We start from the raw sequence: 25615 nt of genomic DNA, 5'->3' as shown, positions 1-25615 counted from the left end.
TACACATATCCGGAAACGACACCAGCAGATGGACAGCAGGTCAGTTAAAGGCGTGGAGAAAATTTCTCGAGAGAAGAGTTCTGGACTAGGAATAGTGAGAACTGAGAGCGGATGACTGCCAGAGTTGGAAAGGCTCTGAGGGTGATGCTAAAGAACTTGGACCTTGCCTCACAGGCATGGAAGGGCCCACAAAAGGTTCTGAGCAGTGGAGTGCTTCAAAAGCCCAGCTTATCACCATGTGTGGGAGGACCTGGAAGAATGAAAGACCGGAAGAGACAATTTAATTCACTGATTTTATTCATAGTGGCTACTGAGCTTTAAAAGTAAATATTAAGCAGTTACTTAAGTGTGGGGTGGGGGTTAAGGGCCTGGATGTATCCTTTAACTTAATCATTTATTTACTTATTTATTTTTAGGCTGAAGTGAGTTGCAAAAGGAAAAGGGAGTAGAGAGAAGTGCACGGAGCTGCATGGTAAAGCATGAGTGACGTCGGGGCTGGCCGAAGGACAGCGTGGAAGGAGGCAGAGGGAAGGCAGGAATACAAACCCTCATTCCAATTATAATTACCCTGAACTTGGATTCCACCGCTCAGCACTTTTAATTCAAAGATCTCCAAACACTTTGCAAATAGTAAGTAATTAAGACTCATAGGACCCTAGAGGTGCAGGTAGCTATAATTATCCCCATTTCGTACAGGAGGAAAGAGGACCAGAGTTTTTAATCAACTCATCCACTCACTGTAGTTCCCCTGATAGAACGAGGTCAGAACCTCAGTCTCCAAAGGAAAACTAGGTCTTCAAATCCAGGGACTAGTTTCTTCCATCCCTCTGTATTATTTCTGTATTATTTTCCCATTATGTATAAACTGCTTAGCCAAGAAGACCAAAAAACACTCAAAAACAAAAAACCTCACATTTCTTAATAATTGGTAGTTGGAATCCACAAATAAAACAAGGGGAAAGAAAGCCAGTGATCATTACAGATGCATTCAGGTCAAACTTACCTGAAGGACCAATCAAGTGGAACAATAAATATTTCAAAAAATGCTACCTGATAACGCAGATGCTTTAAAGCTTTGAACGAAGTGCCTTGAAACATAGTTTTTAACTATAATGTAGTTTATGTCCATGGGTATCTAATCACGCTTACGACAAAACAGTCCCAAAACCAGAGTCCTCTCTGATGCCCCATACACCCTTGGTGCTGGGTGATACTTGTAGACGCTACTCGGCCTCACTAAGAGTGCCAGAGAATTTGCTGTTCTTAGTTCAAACCCGGAGTGATACATACACGTAACTACCATGAAAAAATGTCTATTTCCCTGAGTCATTAGTTTGATAGAGAAATTTACAAACATCTTTCATAGAAAGCACTATAGCTCTGGTCCTCTATTAATCCCCTCTATTGACCAGCCCATACCCGACAAAGTAAGGACTTTTCTATCGGTCAGGGACCTACCTTAGCCAAGAGTAAAACGAGCCCATATTCTCCATTAGGATACGGGCTGGGAATTCTCCTCTGAATTACCCCAATTTGTACAGCCCCTTGCACAAACCAGGTCCCCACACATCTAAATGACTCAGCTAACTTCGTGCTGGTACTATTGGCCTGGTATTTCAGGGAGGTGCAATTAAAGTGAGAGCAGCAAGTCCTAAAGTGGGCCGTAAAAATGGAATGAATTTCGGAAGAAGGGGTAGGACGCGCCTGGCCCAACGACCAGGTCAGGGCCGAGAACACCGCCCTCCACCGCCCCCGCCACTCCAAGCCCAGGCACAGCCGCCGCCATCCAAAGGTCTCCAAGTGCTTTCCATCAACACCACCCTAGGAAACCTACGGTTCTCCTGTAACCGAGGAAGAACCCCTGAAAGCCAGAGCCACCAGAGCTGGCAGTCCGACCCATGCCTGGCCCTCTTCCTTCGTCTCCTCTTCAGAGCAGCACTGCTGGATGGCGCATCTCCCGCCTATGAGGAAGTCTTGGCATCCAGCACACAAATCACTTGCAAATCAAATGAGGAGACTGCCTAAAAATGCTTTTTAAAATTTTCAACTACTATATTTTAGATTATAAGAACTAAATGGCAGTTCACATTCAATTCAAAAGCCTAACTTCTTTAATTAGGATTCTGTTTTCTTTAGAATTTCAGGTGGGACTTGTTATGACGAACTAAAGTAAAATTGAGATTTAACGATGTTCTAACTACTGAATTGCCAAAAACAGTGTACTATTTATCAAATGCCCATATATGGTAGACAATAATGCTAATTAGAAGATACTATCTATCTGGTTCCATGAAGTGTCAGTGACCCGCCCTGTAAGGAAAGACCTGGAAAAATTATCAAGTATACGTCACATTTAATAACAGGCGTTCATCTCTATGATTACTGTGAAATCATGGGGCGAATTTTCCGCTAAAGGGAAAATGACTCTGGAAATAGTGAGTAGGGAGATACAAACATTATTGTAACATAGGCATTTCCATTGTACTTACATTTACAGACTTCGAATTTATAGAAAAATTTCAAGTACAAAATTCACTTTAGGCAACCTAAAGTCTCAAATTTCAGGTAAGTTTTTGAGTACTACATTTACAAATTAAGTGTAATAATGCAATTCAAATTTGTTACCAAAAATACTACAACAAAAGGAGAAATTTATGGGGCCCGAAATAAGTTTTAGTAAATGTAGGTAAGGATAAACTTCCGGGGGCTGAAATTAAACGAAGACTTGCTTCTCAGAGTGTGATCCGTGGGCCGCAGGATTAGCATCACCTGGGAGCTTACAGGAAATGCAGCGTCTCAGGTCTCCTCCTGCATCCCTCCACTCCACCCACTCACTCAGAATCTGCTTTTCACCAAGATTCAGATACTTCCAGGTGATTCATATACTTATTAAAGTTGAGAAGGACTGGGCGAAATGCTAAAGAGAAAGAAGCTACTTAAGATACAGAGATGAAGTGGTTAACGTCAACTGGAGTATTACGGTACATTCGGATCATGCCATGGGCTTACCTGTCATCTTTCCTCCCTGGTTCAACTGGTTTTATTGGGACATTTATCATGTGGGGAAATATTTTTGCTTTTGTGATGGTATGAAGTAAAATCTGGGTTGCCCTTCTGTCGACTGGCTTTTCCACTATTGTGTTTATGCCATAAAGTGTGGGACACCTATAAACGTGATTGGTTGAATGAGAATTATAGAGAGCACTGCTGATCTATATGTGGACTCACACTCAAGCACTAATTTATATCTCAATGCTACAAGGCAAGTGCAAGCTTAATTGGCTTCCCTGATTCCCTATATAGCTTATCATCGCTCACTCAATCAGAATCGTACTGGAAATAATACAACCAGTTACAGCAGGGGGTAGATTTCCAGGCACACTAATACTTTCAGCCAGATAGATATCTCTGATCCTTGTGAGTTCCTCCTATCCTGATAATGGTAAAATAGAGATAGAGGCAGAAAGAACTGACTCACCACTCAACGGTGACTCTTATTTCTAGACTTGTCTTAAAACTAACAGTTCCAGCTATCTCCTACCAGGCACCATGAAATTTAAATAAATAAATAAAACAATAGCAGCAGCAGCAGCAAAACCCTAAAGCAGATCAATGCGAGTATCAAGCATCAGAATCCCCTCTCCAACCCAAATCTGTCTCCACTTCGAGAGGTGCCCAAGCAGGCAGCCCAATTTCTCAGTTGGGTTCTAACATCTGGGATCATGTTTCAAGACCGAAGGACCCGAAGGTGTAAAAATTAAGGCAGATTTCCAAAGAAAAGTACAAAAATTTTTGAGTTGAATAACATCACCAAGGAGTTGATGGGGTGGTTTCACAAACAGAACCGGAGACTGGTCCACTGTTGGGGCTTTTTACAAAGGACTGCAAGGTGGCTCGGTTCCAAACACCAAGAAGGCGTCAAATTCACCAGTACAAATGCAAATGACTCACACTGGGAACCCTGACAGTGTTGCTGGGGAATCATTTGCAAATGGGTGGGACTGAGATGACAAAGAACCCTATTTTCCCAGGCAGGATCCCCACTATCATCAGGTTCCACCTTGAGCCCCACATAGTGCAGACGTCAACACAGTTAAGGGACAGCCTCCTCCAGATTACAAACGAGGCACACCTACAACCAGGGGATGTTGTGAAAGGACAGCAGAGCATGCTCCGTGCCTAAAAAAAATGCAGGGTGACACAACTGGATTCTTGTTTCCTAAGAGGAGAACATGCAGTAACTCTCTCATACCAGAGGATAAAGGGAATCTCCCTTGAATAAAAGAAGTTTGCCATAATGCGGAGATTGGGAACATGCCAGAACAATTACAATTTAAAAAAAAAACCATACCACCAACAAAGCAAGACAGAGAAAGTTAAGACCCGTCAGTCCTATTACAGTCTCTTTCATCTGAATTGGCAGCTTCAAATCAACAGGTTGCTTTGAGGGTGTCGCTGGGCACGCGGAGTTCCTGCCATGAGATGCTACAGGAATTCTGACAGCTGTGAGCCAACACCCACTAGGCACCGTCGCCACATAAACACACTCTTAATGGACCCCAGAGCTGCGGTAAAGGCATGCCCTTCTCAGTTTTTCCACAGATGGTGCTCCTGAAATTTTCCACAGCCGGAGTATTCCTGTGGTTAATTAGTTATCAGAGCAATTTCCATTATAGACAGAATATCTTTACATGATTAAACCCATCTGAGGTCCCAACTGGAAGGCTTCAAAGTCATTAATTCAGAAGGGTGACATGGAAAACCGGAGGGACAATTCTCACCTGATGAAGAGACCTCTCTAGATCACGCCCCATCCTCTGAAGTGCATAGAACATTAAATTTAAAAAAGCAAGAGAGGTGAAAATAGGTGAGGGAGAGAAACCAAATAGTTGAGATGCTTCAACAGACAAAAGAAGAGCAATCCTTCTAAAACCACTATCAAGAAATCCTAAGGAAAAGATAAAATTAGCAAGAGAAGGCTGTCAGCTATCTGCGGCTCACCTTTACGAGACCATTTTCAGGAACCAGTTGGGCAAATTCCACGGAGGTGCATATGCACGCACGGCGGCCCTTCTTCTGGGACGCAGTCACGCCATGCAGAAGCGTGTGGACAGGTGCCAAAACATGTGTGGACATGCAACCCTTTCCGCAGAAACTCAACGTTCTGAGTGTTCCCGAGGATTAGACTTCTGCACACACGGGGAAACTGGTGGCTCCACACACTGTTGTCCTTCGGGTTATTTTTGTGTCCAACTCTATAATTTCTTTTAATTACTTATTGTAAAGCAGGGGAAAGTGCTCATTATTTGTAGCTTAACGCAGGAGCAAAAGTACTTGAATGGGTTCCCCTGCCCACCGAGCTACCTCAGCCCCAGGTCTCCCAAGGGTCACGTTCATCTGAACAGCGCACCGAGGTGAGCCCGCCCGGTGCATAGCGAGCCACGTGGACTCTCTTCAAGAGACTGGCCATCTGCCAGAGCTACTATAAAATACAAGGAAAATATTAACTTCTCAGATGACAAAAGATCCGCATGGCTGGTCAGAAAATATCCACATCACTTAGGCCCATGGAAAGTACATATAGGGAAACATCCAATTCTGTGGCTCCATGAGGACCAGGACGGTGAGAACATCTGTGTGTTTCCATCCCTCTTCACTCAACACTAATTCCTCCAGAAGACAGGCGAGCTCAACACAGATACGTTTAACCTAAGCAACAGGAGGGGGGCTGGGTTTCTACAGAGTACCGAGGAATAGATACAGTATCGGTGGGGACGGCCGTGTATATGGAGGGACTGTTGGAAGATGCTCTGGGCAGCTGGGTAAATAAGTAACGTCAAACTTCTCTTTGTATTAAAAGTGATTAAAAATAATCGCTAACATTTATTAGCTACAAGGTAAAGAATCTAATTATCCATAGTCTACAGCTGAGAATGCAGAGGCCCGGAGAAGTTTGGTATAAACTGCCCCAGACCATACTCCCGGCGTGCGGGGAAATGGAATTTAAACCAGGGCTGGCTCACAGGCTTCTTTCCAAATGGGGTCAGATGTGGATGCGGTGTCTTATATTCTGAGGGAAGTCTACTTGGCGGAGAGATCCTGCAGACCTTATGCACCAATTTCTTATTTATTTAAGCAAAGCCCCTTATGATCATTCCTGACAAGCGGTTTGTTTACACACTAATTCCACGGAGGCTGAATATAAACCTACAGTTTCTTCCTTACTGCCCTCTTCTCAATACTGAATTATTCCCTCAGGGTACCAACCACACATGCATACTCAGTAGGGCACAGTGTCAAAACTAGGCATGAAGGTAATTGGTTTGAAATGTCAGTACGTTTTCCCCGGAGCAGATCTCTTCAGGCACTGGAACAGAACCACGCGCTTTCAGACCAGTAACCACAACTGCCAAATGCTCCTGTGTCGACTCCACTTGAGTAAGCATGATTTCAGTCAAGACCCAAGGGCCAAGGTGCCTTTTTAAAAAAATACTTGTGACATAAAATCTTTCTTTTGAGTGCCCCAACCTAATCCCCTCAAAGTCTGGAGGCCTGGCACCCTAGGCCACCCCCCACCCCGTGACCCATGCCATTTGTCCTGTCACTCCAGAGCAGAGGTGAGGACTGAGATGTGAGTCAATACAAAGGTATAGCAAGACGACCTCAAATTTATTCTCGGGGAGTCGTTCAGACACCTAGTTAGGGCCCCAAAGACAGCAAAACAGACTGTCCAGCACAGACAGAGCAGTGGACTCTCAGACTGTGCCAACAGGAGCAATCAAGTCAAAACAGCCACAGGAACAAGGGTGACAGAGTAGAGATCTCATGTGGGTTCTTTGACACCAAACTGGTACCCAGAGGCCCTTGGCCTGAACGGCAGGCCAAATGGAGCCCACAGCCACACTGAGTTGATGCAGAACAGACACCTGAGAGTGTGTGGCAGCTTGGATGAGGATGGCACAGAAGACAGAACACCTTGCTTCCGGCCATCGTCAGCCCTTGGAAGAGAGCAGACTTCCAGAGGAGGAGCTGCAAGGAGCCTGAGAACAAAACTGGAAAGGCCTGTTGTGAAAGTCTTCACAGGTATTAACAAAAGAAAACGTGCATTTATCAGCGGTGTGTGAGCTGGCTTCTGGCAGTCCACCCTTCGGCCCAGGAATTATTTCCTGTGTAGGCCCGACACAGTCATCACAGCAGCCCGTCCCTATAGGGGAAGAGGAGTGGCTTTCCCTCTTAAAGTGGCCCTGGCAAAAATTCCATGAAAAAGAACAATGTCCATCTGGATTGAAGAACCATTCCACCAGGCTCCATTTACCACACTTTTCTATGCAGTGGAACTAAAGGAAATTTTTTCTGAACAAAGCACACTGTCCTCAGAGAAAAATAAGATTGAGAATCGATCCTTCCAATGGGAATGGTAAGAAGTGACGTGAGGACGACCTGGAATGTATGCTTTTCAAAGTGTGGAGATGTTCTCGAGGCTGCCGCTGACGTGTTTTCACTGGGTGTCCTGTCCGTCTAACGCAGGGGATGGCCTGGCAACTTCAGGGGAGAAGCCTGCAATACTGCATCAGAGTTCAACGCCGACACTGTGCCGCAGCAGTTTTAATCTATCCTATAAAGTACTAAGCATTTCATTACGAATCTTGGGGGAAGTGCAAAATCATTCCTCAAAGGAGCATCCCCTTGGGTATGAAGGTTCCAGGTTTAGCAAGACTTCCTCTGTGACTTAGGGTACATCTCTCCAACTCAGTCCCTAGAAATAAGGTTAACAGCTGAGAAACAAGTGCTAACGTCTGGTGCACAGTGTGCTGCGGTGGAACAATTTCCTTTTCTGTTCCAATAAACTCTGTTGTGCTCTATAGATCTTGCGCTACCAGTTAGGTGAATAACCAATGCATGCTCAACTTTCGACTGCAGGAAATTCTGCAAGTGCAACGTGGGTCCATTGCATGTGTGTCACCAGAGCTGGCATAAGGTCATGGCCACGGCAGGGCATGCTTTCCACTGGAACTGGCGCATGCCCCAGCTCTGGGGAGTGTGTGGTATTCCCACTACAAACTAGGGGCACAGTTAGAACCTGAGAGAGACTTCACTTAGAAGCTCACCTCCCATTCCTCCTCTCTCAGACTGACACGCACTCTGTTGGTGAGAAGTAGAGAAACAGGCGTCTCGTACACAGGGGGTGGGAGTCCAAACGCTTCAAGCCCTTTGCAGGACAATTGGGCAATACCTCTGGAAGTTATAAATGAGTTTCCCTGCTGATCCAGCACTTCTGCCTCTGAGAAGAAACGTATGGATACAGGTAGGTGCACATGTACAAAATGATGTATATACAAATTTATTAACCGCAACAAGGCACAGAAGAGCAAAACACTAGCAGTAGCCCCATTTCCAGCTCCAGGAAAGTAGACAAACTATAGTAGATACTTATAATGGAATCCACACAACTGTGAGGAACAAGTCAGCTCCCCATATACTGCAATGGAAAGCTCTCTGAAAGACCTCGGTGAGTATAAAAGCAAAGCACAGAACAGTATATGTACCACACACGACCTTTTGTTTTAAAAATGGGGGGATATAACAAGACACATTCATATTTACTTGCATTTCCATAGAACACACTTTAGACGATTCACATGAGACTAATATAAGTGATCACCTCTAGACAGTACGTGTTGGGTAGGGAAAGACTTCTCAATGTAGACTTTTTGATACCAGCGTGATGTTTTTTTAATTGAGCTAATGATAGGTTACAATCTTGTGAAATTTCAGTTGTGCATTATTGTTTGTCAGTCGTGTTATAGGTGCACCCCTTCACCCTTTGTGCCCACCTCCCACCCCACCTTTCCCCTGGTAGCCACTAATCTGTTCTCTTTGTCTACATGTTTAAATTCCTCATATGAGTGGAGTCATACAGAGATTGTCCGTCTCTATCTGGCTTATTTCACTTAACATAATTCCCTTAAGGTCCATCCATGTTGTTGCAAATGGGATGATTTTGTTCTTTTTTTATGGCTGAGTAGTATTCCATTGTGTATATATGGACCACATCTTCTTTATCCATTCATCTGTTGATGGGCACTTAGGTTGCTTCCATGTCTTGGCTATTGTAAATAATGCTGCAATGAACATTGGGGTGCATGGGACTTTTGGAATTACTGACTTCAAGCTCTTTGGATAGACACCCAGTAGTGGGATAGCTGATACCAGCTTGATTTTTAAATTATGTAAGTAAATTATCAAAAAATTAAATGAAAAATAACCAACTTAAAAAAAATGTTTAGCCTAGTGGCTTCACTTTGGCACCAGAGTCTCCCACACTGCTCTGACGCAATAGACACTCAAGAGATGTACCCCAGTGCCTTTGCTTGCATCCTGGTAGTGACTACAATCAAGAAGTCTGGTGGTGGCCATCTCAGTTTCCCTGGAAGAAACCAGCACTAGGCAGGAGAGTTGGGTACAGAGGACAGTACCTGGGCTGGGGGCTGAAGACCCATTCCTGCCTTTCCCATTGGCTATTAAGTAGACCCTATGAAATGTGGATAATCAGCCATTTGTTACCAACAAATTGTGCGCATTCATGGGTGAACCTTCATGGGTAAACCAATCCAAGGACCCTGCTCTGTGAGATGAGGAGGACCAGTTCTTGCCCTTCCTGACTCACGGCATCATGCTGTCCTCACCATATGGAAAAGGCAACTTTGTAGACAACTGATACGAGCACCACATCAGCCTGAGGGGAGCCCATGGCCAAGCACAGGGGGACAATGAGAGCCATCTCCAAAGTCTCTGAGACCTGAGAAGGTGGGGGAAGAGAAAACTTCCAACAGATGGAATCTAGATGTGAACAGAGCAGGCTGACAGAGACTTGAAGAGGAAGACACGGGGTTAAATGACTCCATATTTGGTTGTCTGCCATTGAACATCCTGCAAATTCCATAAACCTAACAGGAAAATTAGGGAGACATCTCTGGGAGCAAACTTTAAGGATATAGACCTGAATACAAAGGCAAGATCAATGTCGAAGAATGATCCAGAAGGATGGCCCTCATTCCCTGTGATCAGCATAGGTGTGGGAGACATGTGCCCATCACACACGGGTGGGCCTCCCAACTTTCTTCCAAAATTAGATGCAAACTTCAAACATTTCTGAAAATGCTCCCTAGAAGACCTTTTACCACAAATTTAGAAACTGAATGAGAAACCACCTAAAAAGCAAAAAGGAAAAAAATTCTCATCTGCATATGTACAGTCATCTGGAAAGCAGATCTTCCATTAAATGGATGGTCAAGCTGCACCACAATGTTAAACTACTCATGAAAATCCAAGGTTGCTTTCCCCACCTTCCGGAAGTGAAGCCTTCCAAGATGCATGAAATAATCACAGGAGGAAGTTCACTGGAGGTGCCCTAACTTGGTACTGCCATCCAGATGCCTGGTTAGGAAATCAGAAGAGTGTATGGAACTCAGAAAAAGAAAGCAAAGGACACCTTTCTACATAGACGAAGGAAGGTCCTTGCGCCAGGTGCCTGGTCCAGCTGGGTCCAAGTAATCTAAAGGGTGTGATGAATTCTAAGACCATCTGTTGAGGAAATGATGGACCTTGACTTTAGGCCATGTTGAGAAGCTCCAAGGCCACTTTGGATCAAATACAACATCCTCTCTCCTCCAGCTTCATGTTTCACAGCAGACCATGTTTCCTTACAGAAATTTCTTGAGAAGGCTTACTAGCCTATATTATTTCAAGTCAGAGTCTCCTCTTGCATAAGAGGCTTAAACTACCTCCAATTAAGCATACGAATGTGTTCTATTTTAATGGTTCATTTATTTATTCAACACTGGGTATTAAGAACTTACCAAGTTTAGATGTACCTCACTTTAGGAAAATCATTTTCAAGGCTGCTTCATGTAAAGCAGGAATAATTAATGTGGTAACTCTTAATGGATTCTTCAAGTGACTGAATCCTGAGTTTAAATTGTCACTGATTTTGAAATATAACAAGAAAGCCAGACACCTACGGAGGTGGCGCACTCCCAGCTAACTCTCAGTCACTTTCAAGGGAAGTGTTTCAACGTTGCCCCATAGGGTCAACTTGATATGGTAAATCACTTAGTGAGAGGTTCACAAGTGCACAAACAATTCTTACAAAAATGTTTACAGGACGCGAGGACAATGAGCCGACACCTCCAAGAGTACGTCAGGGTCAGAGAGACAACTCATGTTTCATCAGCAGAGCTCTGGCCACTTGGTTGAAGCTGAAGGTCATAACCAGCTGTGTTTCTGTCATTCCCTCATGTGAAGAAAACTCAGTTGCAGACCATGTTTATTCCATGAGGAAAAACCCCACAGATGTTTTTAAAGCTCATTTCTGTCTCTTCTCCTTTTAGAGCTACGAAGGTCACCCATCCCTCTGTGGTTGGGTTCTCTCTGAAAACCTTTCACTTGGATGTCAACTTGTAATCACACTTACAGCTCAGGAGGACTGTGACTCAGCCTTCTCCTAAAATTTATTTTTTTAGTTTTGTTCATTTAACAGACATTCTCTGAGCACAGACACCGGGGATACCAAAACGAATGGTGTTTGGGACTTCACTGTTAGAGGGAGGTGGGGAACAGGTTAGACACATAAACTGACAATCATAGTTCAATGTAGTACATGTTGTAATTGACATATGCACAGGGGCAGCCTCAAAGGAGGGGGAGAAAAGTGGGGGAAGGTGACAGAGGACAGGGGGCTGTTGGCCCAGGTTTTTGCTCAATATAGATCATATTTTGTAAAGGAAAAGATTATATTATCTAATCTGCTAACCTCTCAGCACCTACAAGCCATAAAGCAAGACGAAGCACCCATGAAGACTTCAATGCTGGTGAGTTTCTGGGGCATATAAGCTGGAAACTGAAAGACTCACTGACGGATACTTATCTAGAACTGATTTCCCATCTAGAGTGCTTTCCTAGCTGATCACAACAACACTGAAATGTTATCTTTTCCATGAGGGAAGGACATGTTGAATTATTTAGCAAGTACCTATGGTGCCACTACTATGTATGTGCCCATCAGTTGGCTATGTGCAATGGGGACTAAGAAAATGTAGGAGACATAATTTTTGCTTCCAAAGGGTTTATAATTTTAATTGTAGAATTAAGACTAAAATGCATGGGAGAAGAAAAGCTAACTTATAACCAGTTCATATTTGGGGAAAAGCTAACATATAAGACAGCTTCTTTGGGACAAGGACCATATCTTATTCAACTTTGAAAAAATTATCATTTATTCCTCTAGGGATTCTGAATTGAGAACAGAATAGAAACAAGTTGCCAACTGGGAATCATAATACAGAGTCAGCCTCATGTCAGCCAAGCTGTGTTGGAAACACAGTGGGGCCTCTTTCCTACTATCTCGAACCAAAGCCCTGGGACCCACACAAAGGGAGGCAGAAAAATGGGAACCGAGGGGACAGAGGTCTTGGCAGGTCCTGCAAGAAGCCAGCCCTGGATTTATTGCTTACTGCATAAGGGCTAGAATGCCAAGAACCTACAAATTTGGGTGCGGTGGTCCACAGAGCAAGAAAGAAGTGGGCTCGACTTCAGCACAGTGGTCTGTTGCTTTGGTTTACGTGCTGTATAGTCCAGTAGATGACAGATCTAGTGGGTCCCAGCAATCAGACTAATCACTTCTCATCTCATGGAAAAGAGCCAGTAATGGGGACAAGAGAAGGGCCCAGAATGCTCCTCTGATAGTGTTCCCTCTTAGGAAGCAAGTCCCCTCATGGAAACACAGCATAGGGGAAAAGGATTTCCCTCAACATTATTCTAGGCACAGAGAATTTAAGTAACCTGCCCAAGATCACAGATCCAGTAAGTAGTGGGCCTGGAATTAAACTTGATCATCAAACCCAGGAATGCAGGTACCAGGCCTGGGCTGCCTCATGAAGTTTCTATTTAGGAAACGTTTCCTTAAAGTCAAAAGACTATCCTGAGTGAGATATTCTAGAATATTCATCTAGACTAGAACATCATATCCACAGCTCCTAGCACAGAAGCTGACACAGAGAAGACACCTGATAATGATTTAATGGTTGCACAATTGCTTATGTAACTAAGTTGTGAGATGCAGACCACAGACGACTTTGGAAGTCAGACGGAGTGAGGTTATCCTGGGCAGGAGTCTTTCCAGAGGAAGCAGAATTAGAGCTGGGTCTTAAAGAGCGAGCAGGATTTAGATGGATGAAAGGAGGAGAGAACCATGAGTAAACAAATTAGACTGCAAGGATTATAACAAAACAGTTTTGGTCTAGTCCACTTTGGCACAAACTGACACAAGTTTAGGCATGAAGCATGCTGATAAAGTTTTTAATTGTCTTGATAATAAGTTGTAAAAGGTGTTCTTTTGGGACTGGAAAGTGCCAAATAACAGCAGTGGCTCAAACTCATTCTGCATTTCCTATGCCAAGCCCTGTTCTAAGCACGTTACTTGTAGTAACACATTTAATCCCCAGCACTCCCCTGGGAAGAGGCTGAGGCACAGAGATCTGAAGTAACTTGTACGAGGTCACAGACCTAGTGAGTGATGACCTGGGATGCTGTCCCAGGCCTTTGCTCTCACATGGAAGTTCCTGATTAGGAAATAGCTCTCGGGTCAGAAGAGTATCTTCAGCAGGCCTCCCGACGCAAAGCCTCTGAATTTCTGATTATTTACAGGCTGTAAATCCCCTCTAACCAAGCTCAGTGCAAGTACTTGCGCAATAAAGTAAATGAGAAATCTCTCTAAATCACAGGATATTCAATTTATTTGGCTTCTAGTTCAGCAATTCTTAAACTTTCCTGCACGTCTGAACCACCTGTAGAAGTTTCTAAACATATGTCTCAAATCTATGAATCTCAGGGACTAGGACCCGATACCTGTATTTTCTTTTAAATTTCAAAGGTAATTCTGATGATCGCCATGTTTGGGAAACAGTAGTCTATGCTGTGTTCTCCAAAAGTTCACTTACGAGGACCCTCAGCTTTAAGCAAAATTATAGCTAAGAAGCTCAAGGAATAAGGCATCAAAAATCATGTTCATTTTCCCTCTTCTCAAGAATTCTTTTTAAAAAAAAAGAAAACTAAATTAAAAACTGCTTAGAATATACATTTTTTATCTTCCAATCATCATTTTCTTCCTTGGTACACAGAAGGTCACCAGTCCCCACTCTAGAGAGAGAGTGGACTCCAGGCCAGGGGGATGCTATTGCCCCACACCTGTGCTAGGCCCTCACGCTAATACGTCAAGGGTGAAACATGGTTTCTTACTTGAATACTGCAGGTCATGGTTGTAGACAGCCAGAGTGATGGTAAGACGACTGGGTTAGGAGGAGTCAGTGGACTGTAATCCTTGCTCTGGTTCTAGAGCTGTGCATCTCACATCAAGTTATCTAGCTACTCTGAGCTTCAGTTTCCTCATCTGTTATATAGGAATAATGTCTGCCCAACTATTTTCAAAGGGTTATTTGTAGGATCAAATGGGGTGAGACATGCGGATGAATTTTTGAATGTTTGGAACAATACGCCTTTGGACAAGATTATTATTGAAATATGCAATCTTGTCTACATGACTTTAGCCAGTAAAGTTCTGTAGGAAGGTTAGGGATGATAAACCAATTGGCTTGGTTCTAGTAGCAATGCCTATCGGGTGCTGCATGAGGGCAAGTCTTTATAACCTGACATTGCTTGGAACGGCGATGGTGAGCGTTCCCCTAGATGTTTACATGAGAATGACTATGAAGAACAATCAGAGGCTCTGGAATAAAAGTCACTTTCAAGTTTTAAGAAAGTCATTGTCAGGAATGTGAAAACCAGAAAAATACACTAGGATTTTAGGAAGAGCATTTTAAAATAAATTGTATTAATGATGATACATTTTAATCATTAATAAAATGTTTAAGATAAGGTCATCCTGCATTGCTTCTCAACCATTATACATTTATGATTATTTCTAAAAAATATGCAATGGGAAAAATTTTACATAGAAGTATCTGCTTTATCAGGTTAGCATCTGTGAATACTCTGAACATGGGGGTGAACACAACTCTCAATGCCAGAGAATGGCCCCAAGAGTGGGCAGGAGGCCTGCGATTTTCATGAGGAAGGAAGGAAGGTTTAGGATTTTGGGGTTTCTGCTTGTTGACTTTTGATCTAGAGAAGCAGTCTTCCAACTGGGTTTGCAGAGTGTCAAGGGGCCTGGACACCGTCGCTCCCATCTGTGGTCAACTAGAATAGCATTGCTAATTTTTGTTTCACATATTGGGGTTCCACATAAGATTTTTTTAAGGAATAAAAACCCAGTCCTACAATTTACTTATTTATATTTCTACGACGAATTTGAAGGTTAGTGGACATGTGTCTCTCCCTCCGATTTTGTCTCAAAGAACGAAGAATGGAGTGGTCTCTGGCACTATTTATTTACCGCTTATTCTGACTGCCCCGCTCAGGAGTGAAAGATAAGGCCAGGAACATGGCTCTAGATTTGGTCCCAGAAGGAACACGGGACCTACTACCACTTCCTGATCCTGTGATTTTTTTGATTCACAAAAGAACTATGTGAAGATTTCCTTGTGTGTCAGGAGGTTCTTGCTGTGTATCTGGAGGTTGAACATTTCTTGAGTTGACCATGTCAAACTGTGCTCTGGTTCTATTGACATATTTACATGATCCGCGAATGCCACATGCAGATTCTTACTTCTATCGCATACTTGAGCAGAAACACCTCTTGACTTCACAGTGAAAGGAGGCCCAATGGACAGAAAAGGGGTTTTAGTAAACTCTAAAGAAATACATTACTAAATTTAAACATGCTATTGGCCAATGTTTAAAGGCAAGATAGTATTCACTAAACTGATTTTTCCCTCTCCTTTTCCTTACTGAGCAAAACCAGCTTTTGGTAAATGGAAGCATTCTCACAATTTAAGTTGCTTTAGGGTAAAAACACAGCGGATTTATAAACACTGTCAAATGAAAGACACATTCCTGAATGCTAAGAGGCCTAAACACGTCCTTTTATGTAAGGGAAAAATCCATCATAAAGTCAGTGGAAACGAACAGCATCTTTGGTCCAGAAGTTGTTCCTCTACTGTGGCTTCTATTGGCATCACTACAAGAGTTCCTCAGGAAACAGCCTCAAATAGCAAAATACTTAAGACAACGTCTAACAAGCATTTTTGTTGTATTACTGTGAACACAATATGATACCTGAAGTTCAGGGGGACAAAAAAGATCAATCTCTTGAAAAAGAATTAAGTTCTTCCAAAACGTTAGAGTCCATAACTGAAAGTACCGTGTGGGCAGGAAGCTCTTTGAAGTAGCTCCGAATATTTGTTCAACATATTCCTTTTTTTTTAGATCAGGTCTCTTTAGAAGCGAGTACATGAAGAGGTCATGGAAGCCTTGTATGGGAGGATCAATGGAGTTCCTTATCAAGTAGCTCCTGAAGATGGATGGACCCGGAGGGGAGAAGAAACCTCAGCTAGCCCAGTGCCTGGCATCTACCAAGCACTCGATTAATGCTTGGTGAATTAATGAATAAAAGAATCATTCCCTGTGTATAACGTTTACTTTTTTTAAAGGAAAGCTTTGAGGAGAAAACATGCATGCGGCAACATAAACCATCAAATATGTGATGTCCTAAAGGGGATGTAAATAGTAAACTGTTTGCTCTGCTGACTGACAATACAGTACTTGAAAGCAGCAGGAGAGATCATAAGGAATGAATATTCATGAGTACTTGGAGTGGGCTGTGCATCCTCTGGTCTAAACTTGCATTTTAATGACAGCTCCACGTTCGTTAACCTCCAAGTATTCTACAGAAGAGCAAAATAAGTTAGAAAAAAGTAACTCTGTCCATGTTGAAGCCTGATGGGGTTGGGGCAGGGGTCAACTTCTTTGACAGTTTACATTTAAAAAGAGAGACTTTGGAAAACTGGAATATCTGAAGATTTCATGGCTGCTAGAAGGGAAAGGTGAATGTTGAGAAGTTTTTTAGTTCAGCTGCTGAACCTCCTAAAAAATCTAATGTCAAACGTTAATTTCTTAAGCAATCTGGGCATCTGAATCTGATCGGGACTATTTTTTAAACATTCCACTCAGTCTGATCCAAAGGAAAAATAACCACTTTTGAGAATCCATAAGTAAGTATAGAAAAAGTCAAAGGGCAGCACTTTGCAAAGAAATGGGCAGGATTTCTGATCCTGAACTCATGACACTGCACAGGTGTCAGGTAGAGGGTTCAAAGACAGAGATACAAGATTGTCATCATTAGAAATGTTTGTGACTAAAACTAAGGAGCGCATCAATATCACATATTGATCTGGTCAATGTATTTGAAAAAGTCAGGAATACAAAGGTACATCAGAGTCTACCTACCTTCAGCCTCCCACGTTAGCACTCATTCTTTCTAAGATAGTTTCAGCCTCTGCTTAAACGCCTATAATAGGAAACTGACCATATTTCAAAGCAGCCTCTTTTTTTCCTTTGTTAGATGATAAATGCCCCTAATAAACTGCTTTGTATACAGTAAGCATTCAGTATTTGCTTAATTAAATGGAACAGAAGTTCTCCTAGATACTATGTACAGTACCTAAATTTACGTCACTGGTCCTAGATCTGCTCTCTGGGGCAAAAGAAAGTAAACCTACTCCCTTCTCCATATGCCAGTTCTTCACATTTATGGAGACAGTCCTCTCAATAAGGACATCAAAAACGTATCACACAGGCTGCCACGCCAAGCCCCCAGCCACGGCGGGCATCAACCATCAGTGAGAACATTCTTTCTCATTGAGCCTGGGCAGCTTCAGAATTCTTAACCTAGCATTCCAGGTAGCTGCCATCACGTGATCAGAGCTCCTAAGAGAGACAAAATCTAGTTGCCATTCCAGGCTCAGTCTGCTTGTCCCTGAGCCACTCATGCCAAGTCCCTCCAACATCGCTTGCAAGCAGTGGTCAGAGTCCCTGCGCATCCTGGTCACAGTGATCTCAGTACACATCAATTTGTCACTGAGGGACCAAAAGCAGCTTATTTCACTTTCTTGAACTGAAGGTACTATTCTATATACAGTCTATTTAGCAAGCGGAGAACGATGAGCTTCCCCATTGAGTACCATGCTTCTAACTGCCCCAGGTCACAACACTGGCTCCCACTGAACCCGCAGTAACTTAAACCATCTAGGTTTCCTCTCTACAATCTGGGAAGTCGCCCCGCAAAACCTTGTCCCAGCTCCCTATTCTATCCTACAGTTATACAATTGATTTTCAACCTAAGCATAGTATTTTACATTTAAGTAAATGTAAATGATCCAGATTCTATCATTCAACAGAACGTCTGCTGGCTTTATGTTTCAATATGATAAGCATATCGTCTGTGCCTTCAGATGCATTATCAGCCAACACGTTACTGCTGGACGCACTTTCCCCACGTTGCATAAGAGAGAACACCTTTGACAGCTGGGTCTGGGAATGTGGCCTGGGACGCCGGCCAAGTGTCTCTCCCAACAGCGTGAGCAAATTTCTCGGCCTTCAGATTCTACATGAGGTACAGAAATTTATGTGTGTTTAAAAACACTCCTCATCATTCAAGAAATAAATGAACATGTGAAAAGATAGAGAAACTTGTTTCAATTTGGGCTGGTTTCAGTTTTCAAAAGCACATGAAGGCAGAAAGCAAGCATCGGAAAATGCGGCAAATGCTGATGGCAGCAGCTCCAAAACCAGGACAGGGAGACACCTCCCGCACGGCAGAGATTTTCCTCAATGAGTTTCCTTCTTTCTCTCTTCTTCTCCCCCTCACCACCCGTGTGCGTGTGCGTGTGTGTGTATTATATATATAAATCTTTTTTTTAGTATTTTTTCCTGAAAAATAGTTTTCTGCATATGATTGCTTCTATGAATGACACAAAGTACAGACAATATAATGACTTTCTTTGTTTATCTACTCACCAGAAATTGGCACAAACTTAACATATACTGTTTTCCATTCCCTGAAGCACAGTAACCAGTATCCAAAAATTTGAAAACACTTCAACAAAAATCCACCAGGAAGTTCATAGTTGCTACTGTCTAAACCAACTTTAACATTTCATATGTTCCAAAACATGATAATTCTGTGAGTGAACCAAATTGTGCACAAGAAATTTTAGAACTAAGCCTACTAAAGGACATTTATAATCGGTACTAGAAAAAACAAAGTATTATTACATTTGTTTCCTCCAATTTCTGCCTCTCTACCAGCAAAACAGAGAGACGTTTTTCCATAAAGTTTCTTCATTGTCTAGATGGCTAGTAGGAGTCTGAAGCAATGATTAATCCATCTATCTGTTCATTCAACAATATTTCTCAGAGTGCTCCCTCTACCACCAGTGCTGGTCTAGATGCTATTGCGGGAGTACGAAAAATGAATTAAATACAGATTTTTGTTGTCACAGAATTCTAAGCTAACTTGTAACTAAATGGTCCCTGGTTCCATTACCACTTTTTGGTGCTGGTCCAGATGTGTATCTTTACCTATTCCGAGGTTGAGGTTCATTCTTACAATTTCCTTTGCCTTGTCCTTTTTGCCCCTTACTTTTTTGGTGTTTCAAGTCTTGCGACACATATGACCCTTTATAAGTCTTCTCAAATCATTAAAGTTAAAATTAGATCACAGATCAAAGACATTCTTAAGGTCTCTCTACTCAATTTATTTGGTGTTATTATATCTGAGAAAGTGCAATGAATTGCCTGTAGCAAGAAAATAAAATCAGAACCTTTGTACTCAAGGCTTAGCGCATATCCTTGAAAATAATAAACGTTAAAAAGGAGGCCGGCCCTTATTCCTGGCAGACTATTCTATATTCGGCTACTATATTAAACGCTGAAAGGTCTCAGCGTATGTATTGAGTTGTGTATCTGGCTGTTTTAAAATCTCATCTACCATCCCAAATGCACCCTAAACCCCCCTCTCCACCCTCAACACGCACACTCACCAGATCTGAATAGGGTGGCAAGAAAATCCTAGTAACTGGAGCCTTGGGAAAACGGCTCATAAGGCAAATAAGTCCTTTGGCTGGTAAAGCTGGTGACCTGTTCCCTAGGTGGCACTGTTACTTCAACTTTTCATGAGCTGCTTAAAGTACTGGAAACTGCCCATTTATTTTGTTTGAATTTCCATCATATGAATTTGATTTCACACATGCTAGTTGCAATTAAATGACAGGTTGCCTTCTAGTTTTATTTTGATTTGAAGTTAAGTGATTCTGTTTAGTCATTTAAGTCTGCATTTCCGAGGTATCCTGTCTTGGAGCTAAGGACTCGTCCTTTGCCTGCCTTCCTGCCTCCCCAAGTGCAGAGGCACGTCAAAAACACAGAAGGTCGTCATAAAGCTTGAGTCAGACCAAAGGAACCAAGATGAAAGCGCCGTTAAGAGCTACTAGGTTCTGCAAGTTTTCAAAATCAGGACATTACTTCCACGACAACCAATGAAAAGTTCTTTCAAGTGAACCTTTGGGGAAAACTGTATAACATTTGTTACTCTCTGGGCTCTCTGGAAATAAACTTTTACTTTATTATGGCTGTCAGTGAAGCCTGTAAATTTACTCTGCTTGCCCCAGTCACTCTCCTGCCCCCCACCCAGCCCCCCACTTCATCTAATGGAACCCAGCCCCAAACTTTAGGCAGGGTATAAATGAGACAGCTGGGCAATGAGCCACTTCTTAGCATCCAGTAGTATTTGGTTAGATTTGTTTCACCAAAAGCATAGGTGTCTCAGAGTTTGCGCTTGAATTTGAGTACTTCCATTTACCTGAAAGCTTCCACACATCTTATCTGACCAGATACTCACGTTTTTCTACAGAAATAAGAATACTTTCCTGTTCCACTTAAGAGAACATACTCATTTACCACTCCCTCACCTCCCATATTTTTTTAAGTCAACATATTAGTGAGCTCCATTGAATTGTATCTGTCATCAACAATGATTCCATATATTTAATAATTGGGTCCATGACTTTTCTAAGGCAGTAGTACTATAAGTATTCTGGAAAGCCAGAGATACATTTAAGTATAAAATTATTTAGGATTAAACAATTCTTTCTATGCCTTAAGGAGAAGTTTAAGGGGACTCTGAGGACACACATGCCTAAGCTTAAAAACAACAAAGCCGTCCTCTTTCCCTAGGGTTAAATCTCACATACAAATGACATACGGATTGCATTTGCCAACCTCACTGATGGCTTAATATTACTCCATACGAAACAAAGTGAACGGCTGCAGAGTGTAACCAGCAAGTTGCTCATTCACTTTTGAAGCCCATCTGGGCAAGTTATTCACCCTAATAAAGAAAATTTATCACAATGCAACTGAATGTGATTGTGGTTCAAATGATTTCTTCCTCCACTGAACAACAGGCAGCAGTTAAACCTAGAATTCCCCCGAATTCTCTCCTCCACGCCTCTTTAAAATGCAGTTCACAGCTTGAGATCACAGAGCCTGCCAGTGGCTGAATGGCTGCACTAGACGGCTGAGAGTCCTTCAATTAAGCAGCAATTTTGCAATTAGTGGAAACTGAGTGCTCCATAACAATCGTTTGAAAACAAGTCGGGACGAGTTAGCAATTACCCTATTAAAGGGATATAGTCACTTGCAGTGGGCTAAGCTAGCCCCCTCTGGCAAACCAAAATCTTCCCCACAGGGAGATGCAAGTTGGAAATTTTGTTTTAACCCTTAAAATAAATTCGGTATTATGGACATGTGAAATGGGAGTGCCTTTCATTTTAAAAGACACTCAGAGTTTAGCTACCGTACAGTCTCCACGCTTTCTGTTTTCATTCCGGAAATCTGAAATTTTCTTCTCCCTACTCTGGGATGAACTTCCTAACTCTTAAAATGTTAACAACTACTTGTATATGACCTTTCCATTGTGTACATCTTCAATATTCTTGAAGCTTAGTAGAAGATTAAGTCTCTGATTGAGACCCAAAGCCGCTGGCTGTTACATTCCACAGGTTCACTACCGGGATATAGAGCCGTGTGTGTGTGTGTGTGTGTGTGTGTGTGTGTGTGTGTGTGTGTGAAGGGGGGATATTTACAGAAGGTTTTAAAGACAAACGTAAAAAAATGTAAACAAGCTCTTTCTATGCTATCAGGTGGGCGTGCTCAGCCTGCTGTGTGTGCCGAGCTACAAGCCAGCTATTTATGTTTGAAAGAAATGTGATTATCAATCATCTGCATTTTGACTATTGAGAAGCTGTGACTCTCGACGGTTCCAGGAAGAAGGGAATAGGTTACATTCTAATGGGGCCCCTATTAAACAGGAAACCCAAGGACTTTGAGCCAGGATTTTAGACATCTGCATTATTTACAGGATTTGCTCCCTCCTGGTGAATCAAAATGAACCTGCCAATATTCCAGCACCATCCCCTCCCCCTTTGGCCATTATGAGATTTAGGGAATTAACTCACATAGTATAAATGGATCATTTGAGGTGATCATTGCAGTTTAGGCAAATTTAGGCTTTCTTGGTTCCTTTTGTTTGAAAGCAAAAGTTACACTTATTGAAAAGACATCTCAAAAGAGATTTCCTAAATGCTTTTTTTTTTGGATACTCAAAATACTGATGTACTATACATCTCAAATGACCTTAAATATCACCTTAAAATAAACAAGATTTCTAGTTACTAATTCAGCTCTGAATGGGCTATGAAAGGCTCCAAAGGTATGTGAAAAATTACTCTGTTATTTTGCTCTAAAAAAAAATGTGATGTCTAAGTGTGTCTGCAATGTTCTAACGCTTCAAAACATGTACGTAAGTCTTGTTTATCTAGAAATCATTTCTTTCTGCTTATATCATTTATAAATAGAAAATGTTCTGTAATAACTTAAAATAGCTCTACATACATAACGCTTCTCTTGTCATCATACTTATCACAGTCTATATTTACCAACATTTATCACATTTTGCAAAATAAAGTAGAAGAAAAGAGACAGCGACTTTATGGCCCTGGAATTCCAGTAATGGTGACCAACATGTTTTAAATTCCAGTAAAGGTTATGGTTACATTTCAACAAGTGTCTCTTTCCTTTCTCTTACCTCTGCTGGTAGTCCAGAGGTAAACTTACAAAAGAAAAATCTTATGCAACGTATTTATTTGCAAAATCAGGGAACAGAAGTTAGCGATTGTTTTAAAGGGATGCTGTTCCCAGGGCCAAAACTTTGACCTGTAATTTCTCCATGCAACGTGATATATTTCGTGTAATAACTTGCAGCACCACATGCCATAGTCTCAGAAACCCCCAATTTAAAAATGATCATGTTGCATGATGAGGTAAACACTGAGGGCTCCCATGTTTAGAGGAATTAAATCTGCAATTTATACCTCAATAAAAAAAAGTGTAAAAAACATATATGTATGTAGAAATATAACTTTAAGACCAAAATGGCTTTTGACTTTACAACAAATTCATATGAAAATAGATGTGGGGATAAAAACAAAGGAAAATGGGTATTTTCCAAGAAGTCGAGCCAGTTTGAAGGTCTCATTTAATAGTATATGTTTTATATGCAGCTGAAAACCAACGTTCCCAATTATATATTGCTTTGCTTTAAAAGATGACTGTACTAAGAGAATTAATAAACATTCAGAAATATGCTTTTCTTTGCTTCTGGCCAAGAACATTCCTGCATTCTTGTCAGAAAATGTTCGCTGGTTGCTGCTGACATCGCGGAGTCAACGTAAGATACCTGGAGGACCCTAAAACAAGATCCAGGAAGCCCTAACACACCATCCACCGCAGCCTGTCCAAGCTCCCCGAGCGCAAGGAAAACTTTCTGCATTGGAGCCAAAGAGGCGCAACGAGTCAAAATTCGTCCGATTCGGGAGTCAGAAGCGTCATTCAACAAGTCCCTCCCACCGCTCCCGAAGGGATCCCGCAACGCCATCCTCCACGTCCCCGCCCCCAGCAGCCTCTCTAGGTCGCGCGGCCGGCAGAGGGCACCCTCTACCTTCCCTAGCGCGGCTCTCCCTGCCCCCTCCTCCTCATCGCCACCCCCACGCCCCCATCCCTCCACCCCGCTCCACCCCCAACACACAAACACAGCATCCTTCGACCGCGACTCTGGTGCACCCCGGCGGCCCCAGGCTTTCCCCCCTGGGGGTGCCACCAGTCTGCAATTCCCCTTCTCTGCCCGTCGGGCATCAAGCCCTCAGTCCTCACCTATTTCTTTCCCGGCACAGCTCACTCACCTATTCCTTCTTCCAGCTCCGCATCCCCAGAGACCAACCCGGGTCAGGACGTCCCACGCACACATCCCACCCAGCCCCCGAAAGTCAAAACGCTCACTTCCCCGGAAGAGGCCCCAAGGAAAGGGTGTGGGATGGAGAGGTGAGGGCACAGCCAGCCCCGGAGTCCCGCAGTCCCTTTCCAGTCTGAGCGGCAAGAGGGTCCCAAGTTTTCCAGGATACAATGGCGTTGGACTTGTATCAGTCGGCTTTGGTCTCAGTTCCTGGGGAGCAGGTGACCGTGTGCAGCCCGGCTTGAGCCCCGGGGACCGGGATGCGGGCTGAGGACACAAGGCCCGCCCAAATCTGCGCGGGGATCGCCCAGCCTAGGAGAAGGATTCATATCCCAGCCTCGACACCCTCACCTGAGTCGGGGCCCCCGACAGCTGGCGTCCTAAATCTCTCTCACGACCCCTCCTCGCCCGGGGCAGGGTTTCGGGGGGTCCCCGGGGAGCCGGCTTCGCTTCCCTCGCGCCGCTCCGCGTCTCCTCTTGGCTTTCTCCCTCCCAGTCCAGGACCTCCCGGGGTCCCTCTCCCTCGGGGTCCCGGCTACCCCTCTGGGTCGTGGGGTGGGAGGAGAAAGCTCCCCAGGAGCAACTCCAAATGCCCCTTCTCCTGGAGGGGAGGAGTTCTGCCTCTTCCCCAACTTTGGGGCCCCGCAGCCAACTTTCCCCGCAGACGGGCGCTTCCCGCGCCCAGCCCCGCGCCCGCGGCTCGCCTACCTCGGGGTCCACACGAAGATCACGGGTCCCCGGCGGCGGAGTCACATCGTCGTCCCGCTCCCGGCCCCTGCGCGCAGCCCCGGGCCCCGTCGCGGAGCCGCTCTCCGCCGGCCCCCCAGCAGCGGTGGCGGCTGCAGGTTGGGCGTCTCATCAAAGCTCCACGAGGAGCAGCGGGCGTGCGGGCCGCCTCTCGAACCCGCCCGGGAGCCCGCGGCGCGACGGGGAGCGCGGGACAGCGAGCGGGCGGCTGCGCCCGGGCGCGGCGGCGGGGACCGGAGCTCCAGCCTGCGCTGCGGCTCGGGTCAGACATTATTTAGCTCTTCGGTTGCGCCTGGATTGGTCGGACGGCGCCGCCCCCCGCCCCCCGGCCCCCGCCCCCGGCTCGCCCGCGCCACCGACACAGTGCGGGGCCGCCGCTTAAAGGGAACGCCGCGCCTTTTCCTGCCCCGGCTCAGCCCCCGGGACTCCCGGGGCTCCCCGGGCCCGCGCACCCCGCGCCGCCTGTCCCCGGGGCCCCGCGACGTAGCCCCGCAAGCCCCGCGGCCGCCCGGGGCGCCTCGGCAGGACGCGCGCCGCGCCCGCCGGCCGCCTCGAGGGGCGAGCCGGCCC

At 44.1% G+C, this 25615-nt stretch overlaps 1 protein-coding gene across 5 annotated transcripts in view; it reads right to left on the bottom strand.

Moving 5' to 3' along the window:
• The window catches only part of BDNF (brain derived neurotrophic factor), a 35801-nt gene that overhangs the window by 9035 nt on the left and 1151 nt on the right, over positions 1 to 25615 (bottom strand). For 2 of the 5 annotated variants that reach the window (XM_046684755.1, XM_046684756.1), the window contains exon 1: positions 25007 to 25289. The exons of 1 other annotated variant lie outside the window; for it this stretch is intronic. The gene's annotated coding sequence lies outside the window, so the exon portion shown is untranslated. Of the gene's footprint in view, positions 1 to 5001; positions 5130 to 24483; positions 24611 to 25006; positions 25290 to 25615 lie in introns of those variants that run through there. 2 more of the 5 variants (XR_006891866.1, XM_046684758.1) reach the window with 2 other exon arrangements.

This window comes from Equus quagga, chromosome 14, assembly GCF_021613505.1.
Source record: "Equus quagga isolate Etosha38 chromosome 14, UCLA_HA_Equagga_1.0, whole genome shotgun sequence".
Lineage (NCBI taxonomy): Eukaryota > Metazoa > Chordata > Mammalia > Perissodactyla > Equidae > Equus > Equus quagga.
The sequence above is the reverse complement of the archived record's forward strand: the minus strand, read 5'-3'. Positions and strand labels throughout refer to the sequence as shown.